A 21,760-nucleotide genomic window follows, 5' to 3' on the forward strand; every position below is an offset into this window, starting at 1 on the left:
TCATGCCAGCTTTTCTAAGCCTGCCAGCTTCCTCATCTCCACCGACCGCGCCCAGAAGGCGGCTCTGAGCCCCACCATGGGTTCCGCTGCCCTCCGGGAGGCCGCGGTGCAATCGGGTGTCAGTGAATCACCGCCTCCCTGGGACCAGCCAAAGAACCCACACTGGAACTCGGGGTCCTGACTCCGGGCACCTTGTGCTCACACCACCTCACGGTCAGTTCTGGAGTCACAGGTCATTTTGGGGGTGCAGAGCCGCAGTGCCGGCTTGAGGAGGAGACACCCAGTCTGGGTGGCCCCCTGAGCGGCACCTGTAGCCACATGGCAGGCAGGTGGAGAGAGAAAAACCTCCAAGATTTTGACAAGCCAGAGGATCCCCTATTACCCCAGGTTTTACAAGGCACATCGTTTCCGTGCCTTTTTGGAAAAGAGTGTAGTGGACCCAGCCTGTCTCTCCTGGTCCAGCGTCAGGAACGCAGAGAGGGCACGAAGGGGGCACAGAGAGGTCATGGAGGGGGCACGGAGGGGGCGGCTTTTTCTGCTTGAGATGCTCGAATAAAACAGCGCGTGCCACCCTCCCCGACCCACAGGCTCCTACAAAAATACACATCTAATGAGGTCACACAGCTAGGACCAAAGCGGCTGAAACCCAGAGTGTGGGCTCAGAGAAGCTGTCAGCAAAGTCCAAAATAGCTTCACTAAGGTCTGAGGAACGGGGGGCGGGGGGGGGGGGAATAACCCAGGGAAAGGATGCCGCGTGGACACAGAGGCAGCCGCTCGTTTTAGCCAATGGCAGCCCAGGGAGCGCTGTGCTGGGTGAAACGTTTGACTATCGAAGGGAGTTGCTATGTTCCACGCTGACACTTCCCAAGGCCTCAGGATGAGGGTCCTGGTCTTGTTTCGGGGGTCATTTCCAAGTCCCTCCGACCTCCCTGGGGAGGTATGGAGGGGGCGGGCAGAGGGGCAGCTGCCAGGGGACCGTGGGGCCCCGTCTCAGGCCCCAGGCTGGCGCACCTGTGCTCTTCTGCAGGCAATGCCGGTCCCTGGGCCCACACGCAGCTGTCCTGCCAACACCGCCCCGAGGAGGGAGAGGCCACACGTCTTTGCCCAGCTCACCCACCGTCTGGAAAAATAAACCCGGGAAAAAGAGAGGAAGGACGGGGAGCCTCTGGCTTTTCACGCTCCGTTCAAAATGGGTCCAAGTCTCCCAAAGGCGCTGCACAGCACGCTCCGCTTCTCCTGACTTCGCCTCGACACGACTTCTGATTTCTAGAAAAGAGTCGACATTCCCTCCCACCTTCTAACCAGGATTCCGTCACCACTGGATAGATACAGCCCCTCGTCTTCTTGTCCCCGAACTCTCCGGGTCAGGCCCCGACGCCTGTGCCAGCGGGTTGAGAAGGACCCCAGCCAATCAAAGGATGCACGACTGAGGCAGCCCTCGGGGCCGCTGCAGGGAACAGGGCGGTGCTGGGCGGCTTGGGCGGCCACACAGAGCTCCACCGACGGGGGCTCACAGCACAGACACGTGTTCCTCATGGGCCTAGAGGCCAGACAGCCGAGATCACGTGTGGGCAGGCGGGCTCTCCCAAGGCCTCTCTCCTTGGCTGTAGATGGCCGCCTCCTCCCTGTGCCTCTGCATGGGCTTTCTCCTCTTCTTAAAAGAGGACCAGTCATGCTCAGCTGGTGTGGCTCAGTGGTTAAGCGTTGTCCTATGAACCAGGAGGTCATGGATCGATTCCCGGTCAGGGCCCAGGGCCCAGTTGCGGGCTTGATCCCCAGTGTGGGGCGTGCGGGAGGCAGCCAATCCATGTTTCTCTCTCATCATTGATGTTTCTCTCTACCTCTCCCCTCCTTTCTCTGAAATCAATGAAAACATATTTTTTATAAAGGGGGACCAGTCATATAGGACTAGGGTTGACCCTAATAATCTCAGCTTAACTTTAATTATTGGTGTGAAGGCCTAGCCTCCAAATGCCGTGGTGTTATGAGGTCCTGGGGATTGGGCTTTGGCACGAATTGGGGGTTGGAGTGCATGATGCAGCCCATACAGGTTCGTCCCCCTGGAATCTTTCTTGTTTGTTTATTTATTTTTCTTCTTGTCTAGTTTTAACAGCCCACGGGACAGGCTGCCCAGGAGGCACCCGCCTGGACATTTGGTGTTAATTATGTTTCCTTGCCAACACCCGTGGCACCAGATCCCATCCTCTCTCACGGAGGAGGGCCCGGCCTCCCACGGTGCCACCTGGATGACCCCTGGGCATAAGGAAGGAGGAGCTGGAAGAGGAGGCACTGGGGACCAGCCCCAGCTGCGTGGGAACGGGCACTCGCATCTCCTCCACGGGCACTGCCCACGCTGCCGTGATCGCGGCTGCTCTCTGCCCATCTGCACGGGAGGTGCCCAGAAGCGGAGCCCAGCCCCTCCATCTCTGAATCCCTAAGGCACAGGGCACGGGCACAGCACACGCTTTCCACACAGCCCGCCCTCCAGAGTGGCGGTACCCAGGAATGCTGGGGCCGACGAGCCCTGTGCCAGCCCCGGCCGCGGTGAGCCGGGCCAGGCCTCACATGGATGAACTTCCCCAGGACACAGACCAGGTCACTGCCCACAGCCCCTTCCCAGAGGGATCTGGGGAGACCCTGACACCAGCCCCTCTCTCCCCCCGAAGTGCTGCTGGGCTCTCCATCGGAGGGAAAGGGCTTTCGTCACGTCCTGACTCCTGGTTTTCAACAGAAACTAACCGTGGAGCGGAATACAGGGGTTTGCCCGTCTGCACACGGCATTCACAACCACTCGGCGAGGCGGCCGCTCCGGGGCCAGCGGGCGCTCAGAATCACCCACAAGGAGCAGCGCCCATCGCTAAGGGCAGTTGCTAAGGTTGGTCTGGGCTTTCCCCAACAGCAAAGGGATGCTCATCTCCGACGCCAGCAGGTGCAGCTGACCCGCGGCTGGTCCAGACCCTCCTCAAGGACCCGCCCCCCGTTCCTGTCCAGGCCTTTGGCCTTTGCTATTCCCTTCTCCTTTCTTCGGCGTGTAGTTGGGGAAATAATCTATCAAATCACACTTCAACGCAAGTGCGCACGCGCACACTCACATACAACCCCCCAACCTCCAATTCTAAACATTCCACGCCATGGAGAGCATGGCTAGGGCCCGTCCTCTCTTGTTTTCAGGTTGCACTAAAAATAGACGACATTCCCGTAGCCCAGCCCCTGAGGAGTTCCTGTCATGAGCAGGCTCATCAGCCGAAGTGTGAGAGCAGGTGCGTGCAAGACGCTCCCCAGGGGGGGGGACGTGCTTCCCGTGTTAGTATCCGTGGGCATGGCGAGCCCAAAACCACCACGTGAAATTGGTCCCACATAAAACCTCTCCCAGGACAAACCAACTGTGTACATCAGAGAGCTGCTATGCAGAATCACACACACACACACATACACACACACACACACACACAGGTCAGATGTATACACACCCAGATGAGATGCATACACACACACACACAGATCAGATGTACACACATACACACACACACACAGGTCAGATGCACAGACACACACATACACCCAGATGAGATGCACACACATACACACCCAGGTCATGCGCACACATGCACACACACCCAGATCAGATGCACGCCCGCACCCACAGGAGAACAGTTAAACAGCGTGGTCTATTCGTACAGTGGAGTATTACTCAGTCTCAAGAAGAAACGGGCACACAGGCTTGTTGCTAAGCAAAACAAGCCAATCACAAAAAGACAAACACTGTGGGATTCCACTGACACCAGGTTATCTGGAGCCGTCCACTCTCGGGACAGGAAGCAGGGTGCTGGCTGCCAGGAGCGGGCAGGTGTGCGAGGGGGAAATGGAGAGCGAGTCTGACGGGTGCAGAATTGCAGTTCTGTAAGATGACAACGTTCTGGCACGACCCATGGGGATGGACTTAGCCCTGCTGAACTGAGCACTAAATTCTGTGTTATGGGTATTTTACCACCATTAACATTTTTTAAACATTTTAATTAAAACAAACGAAGGCAGTCAGCAGGCTACGACACAGGAAGGGCTTTGGCGCTGCGCCAGACAGCCCATCGCTGCTGCTCTCGTGGCCACCTTTCCAGCTGCGTGGACAGCAGGTTAAGGGACCCCTTGTCATGCTGCGCAACTGGGACCGCCTCTGTGCTGTGGGTGCCCGGGGCAGTGGGCAGAGGTGAAATGAGATCATCCGAGGCTGCCAACCCGCAGACCATCCCCAGATCAGAGAGTTCGCAGGACCAGCCCGGCCACGGGGACAGAAAGCCTCAACGGGAGCCCGGGCCCTGGAGAGGACGAGGCGGCTCAGGCCGAGGGAAGCTGCAAGGAAGCGAGAACTCAAGGGGCTTCAGTAACTCCTGGGCCCACCTCAGCAGGGAGGGCACCATTCTCGTTGCGGAGTCCGGTGCAAGAAATGGCCTCGCTGAAGAGACACAGAAACCCTGCGCAGGGGAGGGGGGTGAGAGGGCGGGTGCCAGGTGGGGCGGGTGCTGAGGTCACTGAGTCAGTGGTGGCGGGAGGAACGCGTGAGCCTCTAGAAAGGCGGCCTGCGCTGGTTTGCGAGCAGCTGGGACGGATGAGAACCTGCCCTAGGAGAACGGCCTTGAACGCTGGCTCCAGGCCCTCCCTGGCTCTGGACTGGAATCGAGTCTGCGTTTTACTGAGCGCTCCGGGACATCCGTGTGCGCTGGGCCAGCCCTGGGAGGGCCCCCTGGTCCAGGAGCTGGGTCCCAAAGGAGAAACCCCACTGAAGAGGCGTGGGGCCAGCCTGGCCCTGGCACAGCATCCCAGGCAGCCCTGCTCGCACTCGCTCCAGCTGCGTGCTCTGCCCTGGGCTCTGGCTGCCCATCTTCCTTCTCACCCTGCATCTGACAGGAGGTAACAGGAGGTAACTCAGCCTCCTGGTCGGGCCTTCGGAGGCTGTGGCCATGGGCGCCGGCGGCTGCGGAGTTTATTTCCTCCTACTTCATGGCAACCGAGGCATTAAACAGCCTTTAATCGCCGCTGTCCCTTGCCGGCTCCGTGGCCACTCCTGTGGCTTGGAAATCCAATATGAGAAATCCTCCTTTATGGCAGCCTCCGTAGCTGGGAGCAAAGCAATTTGGAGACCGTGTTTATGAGGACGGCTTGTGCATCCTCTGCTTCTGTTACAAATTAATTCCTCGCTTGGGCGGCACTTACAAAACGCACAGTTTAAGGAATATAAATGGGTTATCAACCCGCCGCAGGATAAACAGCCAGAGAAGGTGCCGCTCATCGACGAATCGATGGGAACGCGCGAGGGAGCCCAGCTCCGCGCCACCCGTACCTCCAGGCTAACGTGGCCCGAGCAAGGAGGGAGCAAGACCCGTGTCCTCACTTCTGCTACGGGGGAGGCAGGCAGGGGTGTGTGGGATGCAGCGGGCAACACGCTCCCACTCGCGGCCGATCCCACGCCTAGTTCTCAATTTTAACGCTCGCCGGGGCCTCGACAAAGCGCGCGGAGCGAGGGATCCCCCCAGCCCCGCACAGGAGACGCGAGGGAAGTTCTTCATGTTGCGAGCCGTCTCCTTGACTGAACACCTCCTACCTCCACGTTAAATCAATCTCAGATGGAGCCCAACGGCTGTACGTCATGAAGGTCCATCAGCAGACCCACATTTAAAAAAAGGCATTAGCCCTACGTTTAAGAAAAAAGCAAAAAAGGGAAAAGTACAAGAGATGCATTTATATAAAAATAAAGTGATCACGGTGTGCGCTAACGATGAAGGCAGCGAGGCACCGACTGGGTGGACCCCACGAGGGCCCTTCCGCTTCGCCGCGTCACAGGGACGCCAGAAACCTCGGGGCGAGGCTGGCGTTTTCTGTGTGCCGAGCGAAGATGCAGAAACTCGTAGAGCTCTGCTCCTCACCACAGAGGAGCTTATCCTCTGAGGTACATGAAGGACCCGCTAGGATCATCTCGGGGCTGCGTGTCGGCCTGCGAGGGCGATGCCCCACAGAATCGCGGTTTCGATTCATCTGTGCGTGCCGGTGCCCCTGCCTGCTTTCCACGCTCAGCTCCCGACCCTCCGTACCCCTGGGGCGCAGACAGAACTGTACGTCCTGGGAGGCAGGGGCTTGGCACACGTGGCTCCCACACCCCGTGCCCTTCCCACTCAAAGACGCTCTGCCTAGCACACTGTGCAAACACGTGAGAACTATCCCCAGAGTGGCGTCCACACCAAACTGCCCTGGGCCAGGCTGGGCCAGAGCACGTCCTTCCTGCGCGAGAGCCCACACTGTGGTTGGCTGTGCGTATGAATTGTGGTCCGACTGGTATACAAGGTTATACGTATCTCAGGTGCGTGACGTTACGATGGGCTACCCGTAGCCCACACTGCATTGGGCATGGCCCCGTCGATGCACTGGATGACATGATACCCTCTCTCCATCCTACACTAAGTTTTGTTTTAACCCCAGCACCTTACCCACATGCCAGTCACTGCTGAGCAAGGAGACTAACTAAAGTGTGGACGAGGGCTCTGTCCTTGACCAAACGTTAGCCATGCGCCCAGGAGCCGTCTTCTCGACTCAGCCTCGACGTTGGCCCCCACCCCCCACCCCAGCTGGCCCTTCACAGCCCAGTTTTAGCGAGAACCCCGCTGGATCCATCAGAGGGAATCGCCACCCTCAATGTCCTATCAAGTTCCTCTATCCCCCACTTCGATGCCTAAGCCCTTGGCCTGCCTTCAGCAAGAATCCTGTTAGGCTGGGCCCTGGATGTCTCCTGTTAGTAACAGCCATCACGGACCCTCCTCCCCACCTGCTCTGAGGGCATAAACCCCTCTTGTCCTTGTTGAATCCCCACCAAAGCCCAACCTCGCTCCCACACTGCAATCGCCTCGCCCCTATCTATCCTGGTGGCCCCGATAGGCTTCCCTGCTGTTGAGAAGTGTCTGAGCCATTTTTAAATGGTGGACAGTGTTGCCCAGCCCATGTTGCCCAGTGGTTTGAGCACCATCCCTGCACTGGGAGGTGACAGCTCACTTCCCAGGCAGAGCATGTGCCTCAGGTGCTGGCTTGATCCCCAGTAGGGGGTGCGCAGGAGGCAGCTGATGGGTGTTTCTCATCGACATTTCCATCTCTCTCCCCTTCTCCCTTCCTCTCTCTCTAAAATCAATAAAAACATGTTTTTTTAAAAAGAAGATTGGCTTCCAATTTCCATTTATAAAAACAAACAAAAACCTCCAACAGCAGAGAGCAGTGTTCTGGGTTTTCACTGCAAACGTGAACACCAGAGGGAATCAGGCGTCAGTTGGTAAAACAAATCTGCCACCACCGCGGTGCTCCACGGAGCTGGAAATGCAGAGAATGACACAGCCTTCCCGGTGACCTAGACCCACGGTCCCTGCCCGGGCTGTCCCACTGTGCGCTGTCATGACAACTCGCTCGGAAAGGCCTCCTTCTCCTCCTTCCCGCGGCGCCTGACACGCTCACAGGCCTCCTGAGTCAGAGCCGGGAAAGCTGCTCCGCAGACAGAGCCGCGCTCCTGCCCACCGTCCGCATCCCCGCAAAGGCCCCGAGCAAAGGAACGGGTTAGAAACAAACCTGTCCCCAGTGTCCCCTCCCCTGCGTCCTCTGAGCCACATGTCTGCGCAAGGGCCAGAGCTCCCCACACCCACACCGCGCCCCGGAGAGTGGATTCTGTGTGCGTGTGTGCATGTGTGTGTGTGGGGGGGGGGGGTATGGGGGGGACACCATTGCTGTCCTCAAATCGCCTGTATTAGCAGCCACACTTCGGCTCAGAGGCCGGCAGAGCGAACAGGAGCACAGATCAGGCTCAGAAGCCCCTCAGAGAGGAGGAGGGGATGCGTCCCATCTTCTCTACCTCGACCGAAACCTGCGGCCTTGGGTTCTAGATGGGCCCATGGCCGCAGCAGGAGGGGATGCCAGTCTCAGCCACCAGAGGCGCCTCCGGCTCGTACAAACCTAAACCTGCGATTAGCACCGGGCCCAGCAAACGTCCTCTGGGGCACCTGTCCAGCCCATGACAGCTGTGTGTGCGCACCTGTGCGCGAGCGGCTGGAGCAGCCATCTTCTCGACAGCTCCACCGGCACAGGCCATGCCCTCCAGTGGTTAGGACACGGCGCCACCGCCACACTATGGAACAGGGCTCAGCAATGAAAGGAAAAACCCCATCAAGACAGACAATATCTTGGATGTCTCTCAAGGAAATGAAGCTGAGCGGAAACAGCCACTCTGGGAGGCTGCGTTCACAGGACTCCATCTCCAGAACGGTCCCGAAATGAAGGCATTATGGAGCGGAGAGCGATTAGCGCGGCCAGGGCTCAGGGAGGCGGAGGGGAGGGGGCGAGCCGCTGCGGCGGTAGAAGGGACCAGGGACCCTGTGGTGAAGCTGTCTGCTCCCTGGCTGTGCTGTTGGTCATGCGACTCTACACTTGTGACCAAATTGCACAGAGCGAAATACACACACGTACACACAAGCGACAAGTGCATAAAACTAGGGACATCTGCATAACATCCAGCGTGTCTGTGATACAGTGTGCAGGGTGTTACCACTGGAGGACATTGGGTAAAAGGCATACGGGGATCTCTCTGTACTATTTCTTACAACTGCACGGCAATCTGCAATTATCTCAAAATAAAGTTCAAGAAATGCAATTAAAAATTGTTTCCCACTCAAAACCGCCTTCGTCTTCATTCTGAATATCACAGAAAGGGAGCCTGGTAGCACTACAGGAACATGTGCACGGCACTAACATACGAAATGACAAGAGTAAACCCTAGCGGGAGTAAGTTGACATAATTCACAACCTCCATTAACTCCTTTTTTTTTTTTAACCCAGGATCTCTGGCATTCATTGTAATAAAATCCATGCAAGACATACAAGAAACAAGACATAACCGCAGCCCAAGACCTCCCTTCTCCCCAAACGATGGTAGAATCAGACCCACCAAAGCTGTTAAAGGGATTCTGATGAGGGAAAAATCACCCAGTAGAAATTCCATAAGAAATGAAGAACACAGCGCATGCTTGGCCAGATTACACGACAGAAGAAAGAAAAAACATAATGGAACTTGAAGATATTGTAGAAAAAATATCTACACTAAAATACAGACAAAATGGATGGAAGAGACAAATTCAAGAGACATGGGCCATCTGATAGAAGGGCTAACACAGACGTAACTGAGCTCCGGGAGAAAGAGAGAAAGGGATGAGAGAGAAGCAATAACAAGAAAGACACGGCTGAGCCAAGCGGTGTAGCCACAGACGAACAAGAATCCACACACCTGGGCACACAGAGCTACACGGCGACGCCATTTCTCACCGGGCAGACTGGCAAAAACGCATGTTCTGCAACTATGAGGAAATGCTCACTTACAAATAAAAAATGGAAATTTGTAAAAATTCCATAACCCTAAGTTGGCACTGGAAAGACCACTATGGATTCATGTTGCTTTTTCTACTGAAAATGTATTCCCCAGCTCTGCCCACTACAAGGCCAGGAAACATGACTAACTGGCTTGTAAGGAGCACCATTACTGCCCAGCATGGGGTCTCCAAAAACAATGCCCACGAAAGGCAACTCCAGTTCACGGGTTAATTCCAGGTCGAGAGCAGGAAAAGGACTAGACCAGCAGTTCTCAACCTGTGGGTCGCGACCCCTTTGGGGGTCGAATGACCCTTTCACAGGGGTCGCCTAAGACCATCAGAAAACACATATATAATTACATATTGTTTCTGTGATTAATCATTATGCTTTAATTATGTTCAATTTGTAACAATGAAAATACATCCTGCATATCAGATATTTATATTACGATTCATAACAGTAGCAAAACTACAGTTATGAAGTAACAACGAAAATAATTTTATGGTTGGGGGTCACCACAACATGAGGAACTGTATTAAAGGGTTGCGGCATCAGGAAGGTTGAGAACCACTGCACTAGATCAACCTGGGACATGAAGCCGTTACCCACGATGACTTGGGCTGTGTGACCAGGAGGACAGGTGAGAGTCCCACAGGCCCACGATGGGACAAGGTAAGCAACAAAAACAATAATGATGACAACAGATGATCACGCAGGACGAGTGGTAATAATAACGAAGAACACCCACACTGGGCATCCTTGCAAGATGCCAGGGAACCAATTCCCGGCTTGGAAAACAGGTGAGCAAGGGAGGCGAGCATGTGTCCCTCCTTTGCTGTGAGAACCGATCTCCGGGCTCACCAAGTATGTTGTGGAAAAGCTCCCACTGTGTGAAAGGAAGTGCACTGGCTACTGAATGCAGATGGAATCACAGGATCAGAGTCAATGTCTGCAAGCCCAGAGGAAATAACGGACCTGGTCCATGATCGCCAGTGGCTGGCAGAACCCTCAGGTGAGAAGCGACTATGTTTTGATTACATTTGAGTGAATGGATAAGTGCCGACAGCGCGTGAAAACCCTCCGACCTCAGCATTCTGAGACGGACACGGGCCTGGTGTGCTTCCCGTGGGCGGGACGCAATAGAAAGAACACCAGACCACGTAGGAGGTATTCTGGTCCAACACCAACCAACCAAGCAACCAAAATTACCGTCATGGAATCTGTAGGCTCATCAGTTCACAGCAGACACAGCCGACAGAGGCCCCTGTTCACCCCACAGGGAGCCAATCTGCAAACACAGAAAGTGCAGACTCCTGTAGGACACGCGTCGCCATGTTTGCAATCCATTCATTGCGAGGGTAAAAGGAGTGAGAGGTTGAACCTAAGATTGTAAGGAACTGGCTAAACATAAAAACCAAAGGCAGCATTTGTACCTGGTCTGGATACCGATTGCAGCAACATCTAAAATATCTGTAGGACAAGGTTTCTAAGGTCTGGCCGTACACGCTGGCGGTGTTAGAAAGTCCTTATTTTTAGGAGATGAGACGGAAGTGTATGTGCGGCTCCGAGGGGGAGGGGAACAGCCCGTGACCAGAGGGTCTACCTACAACTGTCGGCAAGGTCACCTGTGGGTGACGAGCACTTTGCTTTTCATCTTCCAATGGTGTCCACAGGAACACGGTTTCCTCTGCAAATGAACGAGACCCACGCAGCACGCAGCCCGGCGCCGTGAGACCTGCCTGTCTGGACTCTTCCCTAATGCGGATCCAGCCGGAAGGTGAACATAATCATTCGGACGGGAGACTAGATCGGATGATTTTAAATTTCATTTGGTAGAACCACGGGGTAGCACATGAAAGCAAAGTCACAGATACACGGAGAAGGGAGCCCAGCTGCGGCCGGACAGCGAAACACGCCCTCCAGCAGCAGGGGTTACAACAATGTGGTCCTGGCCCAGGAATAAGCGATGCTCCCACTGACCACACACATTGCCCAGAAATGACCAGTCACGGTACACCGGGGAAAGGAACCATGTTTTAAACCACAGAGGGTTCTTTAGTAAGTGGTGTTGTAATAACCAGTTTCCATTTAAAAATAAATTCGGATACATAGAGCACAAAAAGTCAAATTCCAGATAAAACTAAGGGTGTAAATATAAAATAATAAAAAAGAAACTGAAATCTGGAACTGAACGTCAAATTTGTGGGTGAAGGATGGGACTCTGGAGGATGACAGAGGAAAAGGTGGAGAGATTTGATAAGTTAGAATTTTGTATGTGAATTAACAAAAACAAACTTTAAAAAAATCACATCACCAAATGAGATAGCAAACAACATGGGGAAAATATTCTTAGAAATTTTAAATGGGTTCATATGAACCCTGTATAAAAATGTTAGTAAAATTCTCACGAAAAAACATTACAAGCGAATAGCTCAATAGGCCAAGGATGTGAACAGTTTACAAAACAGACACGGTTAGAAGGAAAAGGAAAAATGATTACATGTAGCAAATGATTAAAAAAAATGCAAATATAAACAAAATGAGGCAACTTTGTGCCTGTGAAATTAACACAACTTTTTAAAAGATAATACTGAATTCTGGCAACGGTGCAGCGAAAGGATCCGTCAAATCCTTTCGGAAAGCAATCTGACAATATGTGCCGAGCCCCAGTAATCCCACTTCTGGGAACGAATCCTAGGAGATAATCCAAAACACGGGAGCTGGATGCATGAAGCCACCCATCACGGTGTCTCCTACACGAGCTACAAGTCGAGAGCCAGTGGCAGGCGCCAACCCGAGAGGCCACGGCGAGCCACCGCGGTTCTGTGGCTGCCAGTGAGGAAGCTGGTGGCGAACATGTGTAGTAACACGGACAAGCGGCTGTGACAGACGCGTAGGTAACAAAGGCAGTGGCCGATGACAGTTACACAGGGTTATCAGAAAGTGAAATATGCGCGTGAAAAGATCAACCAAACCGAGAAAACCGGTGATCGCGTAGGGTTACACGGGCATGTCCCTCTCGATGCTCCAGGAGCTGGGAGCAGGTGACATGCCTCCTGGAGGCCTCTGCAACCTCTGTGGTGAGAAACCAGGTCGAGGCCGCACACCTGGGCTCAGCCCACGCGGAGGGTTTTGCTCCCACCTCCCCGGTGCTTGGCCGGGAGGCAGACACACGTCCTTCCCTTGACTGACCGTGAGCTTCCAGCAATCGCTGCCCTTGGCCGAGGAATCTGAGGTGGTTCCGCCCCAGGGCACAGCCAGGAGGAGAAACGCTGCATTCCAGGCAGCGAGCAGCCCCCATGCTGCTCTCTGTGACCTTCAGGGCCTCGGCCAAGGGCGCCGCAGCCCAACACAGACCCAGCCACGCTCGGCGTCCCGGCCAAACACGTCCCACGGACGCCCTGCTCCCCCAGGATGCTGTAAGCTCACGGTACACAGCCCTGACGTGGAGAGCTCCCCACGCACGTGTCCTGGGGTCGCGGCAGGAAAGAACGGCGGAGCGGTCGGCAAACCCACGAGTCTCGTGCTCCCCTGACAGGTCCCCAGTGTCACTACAGAGATCGCCTTTTCTTCTGTGTGTTTTTGTCTAAAAAATTAAAGGTCTGCCCTCAGAAATGACCTCTGGATGTAACGGGAGCAGGGCCTGCTGTCAGGCTCAGGGAGATGTGGGGACAAGCGAGGGTAAAGGCAGAGGTAGCTGCTGGAGTGTTGCCGCTGAAGAAGCCAAGAAAAACACACAACAGACACAGGTTCCTCACGAGGCCCTGGCAGGGGGCTGACCACTCTGCAAAGTCACAGGTCCGCCCTGGCTCCTGCCCACCACACCCACCTGCTTCCCAGCCCGACTCCCAGATGCACTGGGAGGATGCTGCCTGCACCCGCACGGCATTCCCTCCCCAGCGCAGCGTGTAACCCGGGCTGCTTCCATCCTCCCCGGACAGGATCTCTCCCTAGAGACAGAGGGAGAGGACAGGGAGAGGCACGCCCACAGCGCAGGTAGTTGCAGTGCCTGCTACAGTCCGATCCCAGCAGCAACGCGCCCTCTGCCACCTAGAGGGTGCCTGGTGTCCGCGTCCCTGTACACCTGGCACCTGGGTGGTGCCAGGTCACCCCTGCTGATCCGAACTCCGTCTGTCTCCCCAGGGTCCTGCTCCAATCGGCAGCCTTCCCGGGGAGGAGAGGGCAGGGCCCAGGAGGAGTGGGCTGTCTTCTGCCAGCCCTTCCTGCTACAGGCCGTCCGGGTCCCATGTCCGTAATGCCAGGGGGCACCCCATCCAGGCCGTGGCAGCCTGGGCAGCGCCTGCTACTGTTCCCTGGAACAGCACCAATTCCTGGCAGGTGCGGGACTTTGCCCACCCTTCCTGGGATGATCCCTTCCACGTCCCTCTGCAGGGTTGGCACTGTCCCAGGACACATGTGGCCAGCAAAGGCGGTCTCCGTGGCCCGCCGGGCGCGCACACACTGCATTGTGCACTGTTTCCCAACAAGCCACAGAACCGCCGGGACCACCACGGTTTGGGGCTCGACGAGCTAATCCCTCTCGCTTGCTCACTTTCCACCAATTATGACACTGGCAGCGCATCTGAGGAAAGCGCAGACTTACACATTTGCTTCTGGAAGGATAGGAAATACATCCGCTTTTCAATTTGAAAACGAAACCGTGTTGGAGCCGCAAAGCCCCCACCCCGTGCCTCCACTCCGGCCGCGCGGGAAGCACAGAGACACCGGCTCCGGCCCAAAGCAAACAGGGCGGCGGCAGTTATTTAAAACAAACACGCGCCAAATGGAAATCTATTAAGTGAGGCTCTACTGTAAATTCCAGCGGAGCCACTGGCTAAGCTAAACAGCGTCTGTGAGTGGCTCCTGTAAGGAATACACTGTGGACGGTGGGGCTGGGCCAATCTCCATTTCCTCCGGGCTGGTCTACAAATGGTGGAAATATTATGGGCGAAAAGCTGAAAATACTCTTGATTTTCCCTTGGCTTGGCCAAAAGAGAAAAGGAGGGAAAAGAACAGAGACACCCCCGTTCTCAGCCACGCAGGCCACGGGCGCAGTGCTGACTGCTCTGTGGGGACGCGCTCTGCGGGGACGCGCTCTGCCTGTCTCCTGCGAGCCCCTGGCTCCCCTGCGGAGCTTCCTGCAGAGCTCAGAACAGTGAGCAGATGGCGAACGGGGCCCCAGCAGTTGTCAGGGCCGAGGGAGTTCCCCACGGGGGCCTTCCCTTTCCCCAGTGCCCGAAGCAGTTGGAACCAGGGCGTGGAGAAAGGGTGGGGGCGATGCCATGTGAAACGCGTGGTAACTCTAAGCTAAGGAAACGAAGGTGCTCAACTGGGACTCCGAGGGGGACGCCTTGGAGAGCAAGTCACTGTCTGACCACCACGCGGCACTAAAACGGCGACTGATTAGGCTCCAAACGAGCTGGCCCTGGACCCCCCGCTGACAGGGACCCCTTTGTCGCGGCAGACACAGCCGCCCGGACCGCAGAGACGAGACACCCGTACGTGATCAGACACATCCAGGCCATTTGCTGTCCGAGCTCAGGGCACCCTCGCCGGCTCAGGGCACCCAGGAACAGAGAGGGGAGGCCGGCAGTCGGAACTCGTCCATATCGCTCCCCATGTGAGAGCCCCCCCCGCCCCCCCCCGGCCCCCTGCATTCGGGACAGAGAAGCTGGAAAGTCAAGGCCTCACGGAGAACAGAGTGACGGCCATGACGTGGGGACAAGGTGGTTCTCAACACGTGTGCTGCCTCCCAGGCTCCTTGGGCCTGACAAGGACGCTGGGTCCGAAAGCTCCCCCCGCCAGAGTGCTCCCGGGGCCTCTGCTCTGTGGTCCTCAGGACGGGGCGGTCAGGAAGGCGGGAGGACGAGATGCGAGAGGAGGAGCAGGGCCACCGCCTTCTGGAAATTTCTAAACCGAAGCGGCAGGAGAGGAACATCGGGGCGCATGGTATGGAAGACACCCAGGCAGCACGGACGCAGAGCTGCGCGACGGAGAAGAGGAAGCGGCCGGGCGCCCCCAAGCAGGTGCTGCATGCACCCCCTTTCTCCGCCGGGAGCCCCGCGCCGGGAGCCCGCGGGTGGGCGGCCCCCGAGCCGGGACAGCAGCAGAATGGCCGTGGCCGGACGCCGGTCCTGTCCAGGGGCCCGGCTCCTACTCCCCCGCGTCACCCTCCCAGCCTCGCCGCGGCCACAGCCCGGGCGCCGTGGGGGGAGGCGGCGGGAGGACGGCTATTTTGAGAGACCAGCGGGTTTTCCTGGCTAACAGGGTTTGTTGAAGCTGAAAGACGTGATCCATCCAGAACCGTTCACAGCAGGGCGACCTCGCAGGAGTTATTTAAAGCAACGTACCCTTTCGGGCGCGACCGGCTGGGCGGCGGCTCCCGGGCTTTACGTAAGAGGGGGGCACGCGCGGCGGAGCCCTCAGCTCGGTCTGCGCCCCGAGAGCGTGTGAGCAGGGCGCGGGGGGCGGGCGGAACCACTCGGACATCATATCCACTCGGACATCATATCCATTCGGCCTATCACCGACCCTTCCCCGAACACCTACTTGCTGATGGCCTGGCTTCATACGTGGGTGAGAAAATAGGAAGAAACCAGTTTTTCTCATCAGCCGACCCCGACATCGACACCCATGCTGACATCTGCACCCACGCTGTCTCCTCTCCTGTGACAATGCGCCCACTGTCCGTGTCCCTCCCCTCCCCTCCCCTTCCCCTCTGGCCTCACCGCCTCCACACTCCCATGACCACTCACCCGCTCTCTCCACCAGATGGCTTCCATCGTGCTCCGTGTCCACAACACCCAGACCAGCCCCGCCTGAGTCACACCTGCCTCCAGACACCATTCCTCAGCCGCGGCATCACCGAACCCCAAGGGCGGTGCCCACGCCCGGTGTGTCGCATCCCCCCGGGTCCCCTCCGGCTGGTTTCCACCTCGGCCACACCAGGGACATGGCTCGGGTCGCCACCAGCAGTGACCTCCGCGTGGCCAGAGCCTCTGGCTGCTTCTGTTACCTTCCACGTCCTCCCCTGGCCATTCCGCCCCGTCTCCTTCCCTCTAGTCTAGGCACTCCGAGTGCCACAAGGCCCCCTGGCCCTGCCCCAAACGTTCCCAAGTCCTCCTCACGCCCCAGTGGCCACAGCAGCTCTTGCCCAGATTATGCCAAAGCTCCTACCTGGCCCTCCCATTGGCACAGGCTTCTCCTAAGCTCTCTGCCACACCCCCACCACGCCCCCGGAGGGCCTCTCGCAGAGGCCGGGTGTCCGGTGGGGCACCTGGCCCATCACAGCATCGCATCAGTCTCCGCAGGATCCTCAGTGCCAACCCGCCACGCTTATTTCCTAAAACACGTTAAAGAAAGTTACATCTGAGAACAGATTTACAGAAGGGGGCAGAGGGTTCGGGCATCCATTCCGTACCCAGCTTCATTCCATGTCGGCGGAACAATGCCTGTCCCACAGCAAACTGTCAATGGCCGACCACGCCGACGTACAAGCAAGAAGACACACGCACTCCCCACTCCACGCCCGTGAAACGGGCAGTGGATTTTCTCACGTCACGTGTCACACAGAAGCACGCACGCATCTCTGGGCCTGAGGCTCTCACGGGTGAAGGACGCTCCACGTAGTGAAGGTAAAAGCTTCTCTTCTGTCGTGTGCAGCTTCCTCTCCTGTGTCTCCGTGGAGACCCGTGCACTTTAGAAAAGTGCTTTCTTCGAGGTGCCCCTTCTCAGCTGTTATCTGGTTGGTTTTGTTTTGATTTTTCAAGAAAAAGCACCATGTGAAGCCAGCGAGGAGAAAGGTTGGTGGCTGAGACCCCGCCCCCAGCTCTGTAAACTCAACCGGACCCCGCGTGACGGTGTTTCCTTCCCCCACCCGCGCAGGCGGAGCGGCAGGTGACCCCATGGCCGGCAGCACGAGGAACTCTCCCCTGGGGCCCGGTCAGCGTGGGTCTGGCTCCCTCAGATCCACTGTCACGTGGGGTGGCAGGGCGCTCAGGCTCAACGACACCAACACCGTCAGACAAGAGGAGGTGGAAGCAGGCGGAGGGTGGGGCCTCATTGACCCTGGGAAGACCACAGTGGGAGGCACCCCGAGGATGCAGGGAGCAGCATCCCGGACCCTCAGAGCTGGCCGCTCAGGGTCACGATGGGATGGACCCCGAGGATGCAGGGAGCAGCATCCCAACTCTCAGAGCTGGCCGCTCAGGGTCACGATGGGATGGACCTCGAGGATGCAGGGAGCAGCCTCCCGGACCCTCTGGGCTGGCTGCTCAGGACCAGGATGGGATGGACCCCAAGGATGCAGGGAGCAGCATCCCCGACTCTCAGAGCTGGCCGCTCAGGGTCACGATGGGATGGACCCCGAGGATGCAGGGAGCAGCATCCTGGACCCTCAGAGCTGGCCGCGCAGCAGTGGCTGGACCCTGTCCCCATCGCCCTCGCTGCCAGGACCAGAGGCAGGTAGCCGATGCCTCTGAGTCAGGGAGCTGGAGGCCCCGTTCTCACTATACACAGTCATCCCAGCCCAGGCAGGGGCGCAGGGCCTGTGCTTTCCAGGGGAGGGGACACCCACTGAACCACAAAGCTTCGCGCCTGTGGTCCACACCGTGGATTCATCTCCACCCGCCCACTGGGCCCCAGGCACTGAGCGGGCTCGATGCGGAGGGCCCGGCAGCCTCTCCTGCAAGGCCATCCTGACCGGCCCAGGAGAGAGGCCTGAGCCCCGTGGGCACTGGATCTCCAGGCCCCCAGCTGCCCTTCGTGTTGGTGGAGTGCGGCTCGCCCCCGGGCGCTGGGCACACACCGTCCGCATCCTTCCAGGCTGCTGTTCCTCCACACAGGCCTGGGAGTCCACCACCCCCCCCGCCCCCGCCCAAGGCCCCAACAGCGAGGGGTGTGTTTGACCCCTGCCCTGTCCAACCCCAATGCACACAGGCCACTTCACCTACGAAGTGACTTCACCTTGACCTTGGAGAGGTCATCACGGATCAGCACTTACGTTCTGGTCCTGACCTTCGCCCGGTGACCAACCAATAGGAGAGAGAGAAAGGCTGCCAAGTCTCATCACAGAAACGGGGAGCCCAAGGGGCTCCCCGACCTCCTCTCCCAAACTCTGAATCCCAGGATGCCCCACATTGAGGATGCAACGACAAGTCAGGCCAAGTGGGAAAAGGTACTTTTTGCTACGACAAATGCAGGAACACGGGATGTTTACAGAGCTGCCCAGCCCGACCGGCATGGCTCAGGGGCTGAGCATCAACCTAAACACCAGGAGGTCACGGTTCGATTCCCGGTCAGGGCACATGCCCGGGTTGTGGGTTCCATCCCGTGTTGGGGCGTGCAGGAGGCAGTGGATGGATTATTCTCATCATTGATGTCCCTCCCTCCCTTCCTCCTTCCCTCTCCCTTCCTCTCTAAAGTCAATAAAAAAATGTCTTTTAAAGCTGCCTAGATGGTCAGACCGCTAAAGAGCGCCTTCCCCTTCTGGGGACGGTTAATATTTACAGCCACAAACACCAGCATCTCACACAATCTCGCCCTCCTAAGAGCCCGTGTATGGGACATGCAGGCAGGGGTCACTGGGCTGGCGCAGGCCCCAGGCGCCCAGCGGCTCAGACACGGCGGCGTGGGAGCGGCCTTTGGTGTGGGTTTTGTTTTGAACCGTTAGAATTCACTGAACTGCAAAGACCAAGCTGTCAGAGTTCACTTTCCCGCTAAATCACCAAACGGCAGCGCAGCACCAAATACTCCACGTTACAATACAATCTGCGGCCTGGATGGACTCGCAGCGCTGGGGACTTGGCAGGTGGGCAGCGAGGACAAGCCTCCCCCGCAGTCGGACGGGAAAGGTCACCGGAGACGGGAGACGCCAGCTCGGCGGGCAGCGGCCTCCCCGCGGCTCAGCCCTCACGCGGGTGCCGGCTCCGGGTGCACGCGGAGCTCCCCCAGGCGGGTTTTGTGCTAAATGCAGAACAGCTTCCCAGGAAGGACCTGCACTGGCTGATGGTCTTGAAGCGAACAAGGGGTCCCCTTGCTCATTGTGGACCCACATCTGGAACGCCCTCTGCCTGGACCCAGACGTGACGAGGATGACTGTCCTTCATTCCTGGAAAGACCTGAGACAGAAGTAGGCCAGGCACTCCCTCGGGGGCCGTGTGATAGAGACCGATTCCCCTGCAAAGTCAGGCAGCCACGCGGCCACTGTTGGCTGAGCACCTACTGTGTGCCGGGCAGTCACCCGGCAATGAGCAGCCACTGAGATAAGAAGAAGCGATTTCTGCATCACAGTCGCATCCCAGGGCCACGCACAAACCTACAGAACGCCACCCACACACAGCAAGGGACACACAGACGTGTCTTATCTGAGTCAGATGTATAGGAGATGCCACAATCCTGTTAACACGGATCCCATGGAGAAGTTACACGGAGCAATAATATTATCTCTTTTGGGCTCGGCACATGCACTACATAGGCACATTTTTTTCAAACTTAAGTCTTCCCCTGTCAGGCTTCCCTGAAGACGGAGACGAAATCTCCCACTTCATTGCCAACCCCGCATCCAGAACGGAGAGGAGCGTGACAGATACGGGTGTAACGCCACGGCCCGTCTTCCGGAGACTTCATTTCCAAACCCGCGTTTAGTGGAGTTTCCGCGCAGAGCGCTCCGCCTCCCAGGTGGGCGGTCACGGTGCCCGCAGCGAGTCCATCGGCGGGAATCCACGCAGCTTCTCCCTGCCGGAGTCCTTTCTCCTTTTTGTTTTTATTCCATTTGTTACAGTGGTTCCATTAGAGTTGACATACAATAGTGTGTTCGTTTCAGACATACAACGGCAATTAGACATCCATGTAACTTACAAAGTGATCGCCCCGGTAAGTCTAGTATCCATCTGTTAGGCAGCGGTTCTCAACCTGTGGGTCGTGACCCCTTTGGGGGTCGAACGACCCTTTCACAGGGGTCGCCTAAGACCATCGGAAAACACATATATAATTACATATTGTTTTTGTGATGAATCACTATGCTTTAATTATGTTCAATTTGTAACAAGGAAATCGGGGGTCACCACAACATGAGGAACTGTATTAGAGGGCTGCGGTATTAGGAAGGTTGAGAACCACTGTGTTAAGAGTCTTCACCGATTAAAACAATTTTTTTAAAATAAAAAATGTCAATGTCAAGAATAAATGGGCCAAGAGCACATACACACTGGAATACGACTCGGTCACGATAGTGAAGGAATCCGACATGTGCTACCTCCTCTGGGAATCCTGAGGGCAGGAGGCTAAGTCAGAGGAAGACAGTGTGATCTCACCTATGTGCAGAATGGCAAAACAAAAAGCGAATTCCCCCGGAAAGCACCCCTGCTGACACCTTCCTCGGTGTCCTGCCCGCCAGGTGCTGGTGGGAGGCACAGCCCCGGGTCAGTTCCTATCGGTGTGAGCCCAGCGCTCACCTGCCTCCTGTCACCTCGGGAGCCTGAGCCACGCCCACAGGCTCTGCTGGGAGCGGGGAGCCCTGGCTGGCATCTCAGGGCAAACTGCCCCCCGATTCCCAGGCACCGGCCCTGGCAGCTCAGCCCTGGCAGCTTCAGGGGCGGCGGCTGCTGTTTATTTCAAGCTCTGCTGGCTTTGCTGGGGCCACGTGACAGGGACCCGTAGCTGAGGAATGTGGAAATAAACATAACGGGGTCACTGTAATAGACGCACAGGTTTCTATTCGTTACCGAGCAGCACGGAGACTCGGTGTCTCCGTCCGTCCCGTCTGGGCATCACTGGCATTTTGAGTCTGAAGATTCTGTGTGGCAGGAGCCGTCCCGGGTGTGGGGCTGGACTGAGCAGCGTCCCGGGTTCTTTTATTTTTTTATCTTGACACGCACAACAGCAGAGGGTCTTCCGTACTCAGCTTCCTCCTGAGCCAGGAGCGCTGCGGGGACATGTAAACTGGAAGGACGTGCAGAGCAGCCCCATCTCGATCATGTACCCCGTTTGCTTTGCTGGCTTTGCACTGAAGAGCTGTTCACGCGTCTGACGGAGAGGCGCGAGGCTCCATCCCCCACGGAGGGAGGAGGGCCTCCAGCATCGCGTGCCAGCGAGACTGCATCCCCAGCAGCAGGAGAACGGGAGGCGAGGTGTGCGCCCACTCGGAGGGGATTCTCAAACACACTTGGCCCTCCCACACCTTCCACAGAGCTTCTCTTCCTCGCTGCCTCCTGAGCGCCCTGGGGGGCTTCGTCCCGGAATTAAATCCGGGCTGTTTGAATACAACCCGACTGCGTGCAATGCCAACGCTCTGGTGAGACGCGGGTGATAAAGGGCCGGGAAGGACCTGGGATTCCTGTTTGACCATCAGGCCAGGCTTCATTAGCGAGCAAGGACC

At 57.1% G+C, this 21,760-nt stretch overlaps 1 protein-coding gene across 2 annotated transcripts in view; it reads right to left on the reverse strand.

Annotated features, from left to right (window-relative positions):
* DOCK1 (dedicator of cytokinesis 1) overlaps positions 1 to 21,760 on the reverse strand; it is a 290,957-nt gene that overhangs the window by 57,943 nt on the left and 211,254 nt on the right. The window lies entirely within an intron of this gene.

This window comes from Myotis nattereri (genome assembly GCF_964212035.1).
Source record: "Myotis nattereri genome assembly, chromosome: 13".
In the NCBI taxonomy this organism is placed as follows: domain Eukaryota; kingdom Metazoa; phylum Chordata; class Mammalia; order Chiroptera; family Vespertilionidae; genus Myotis; species Myotis nattereri.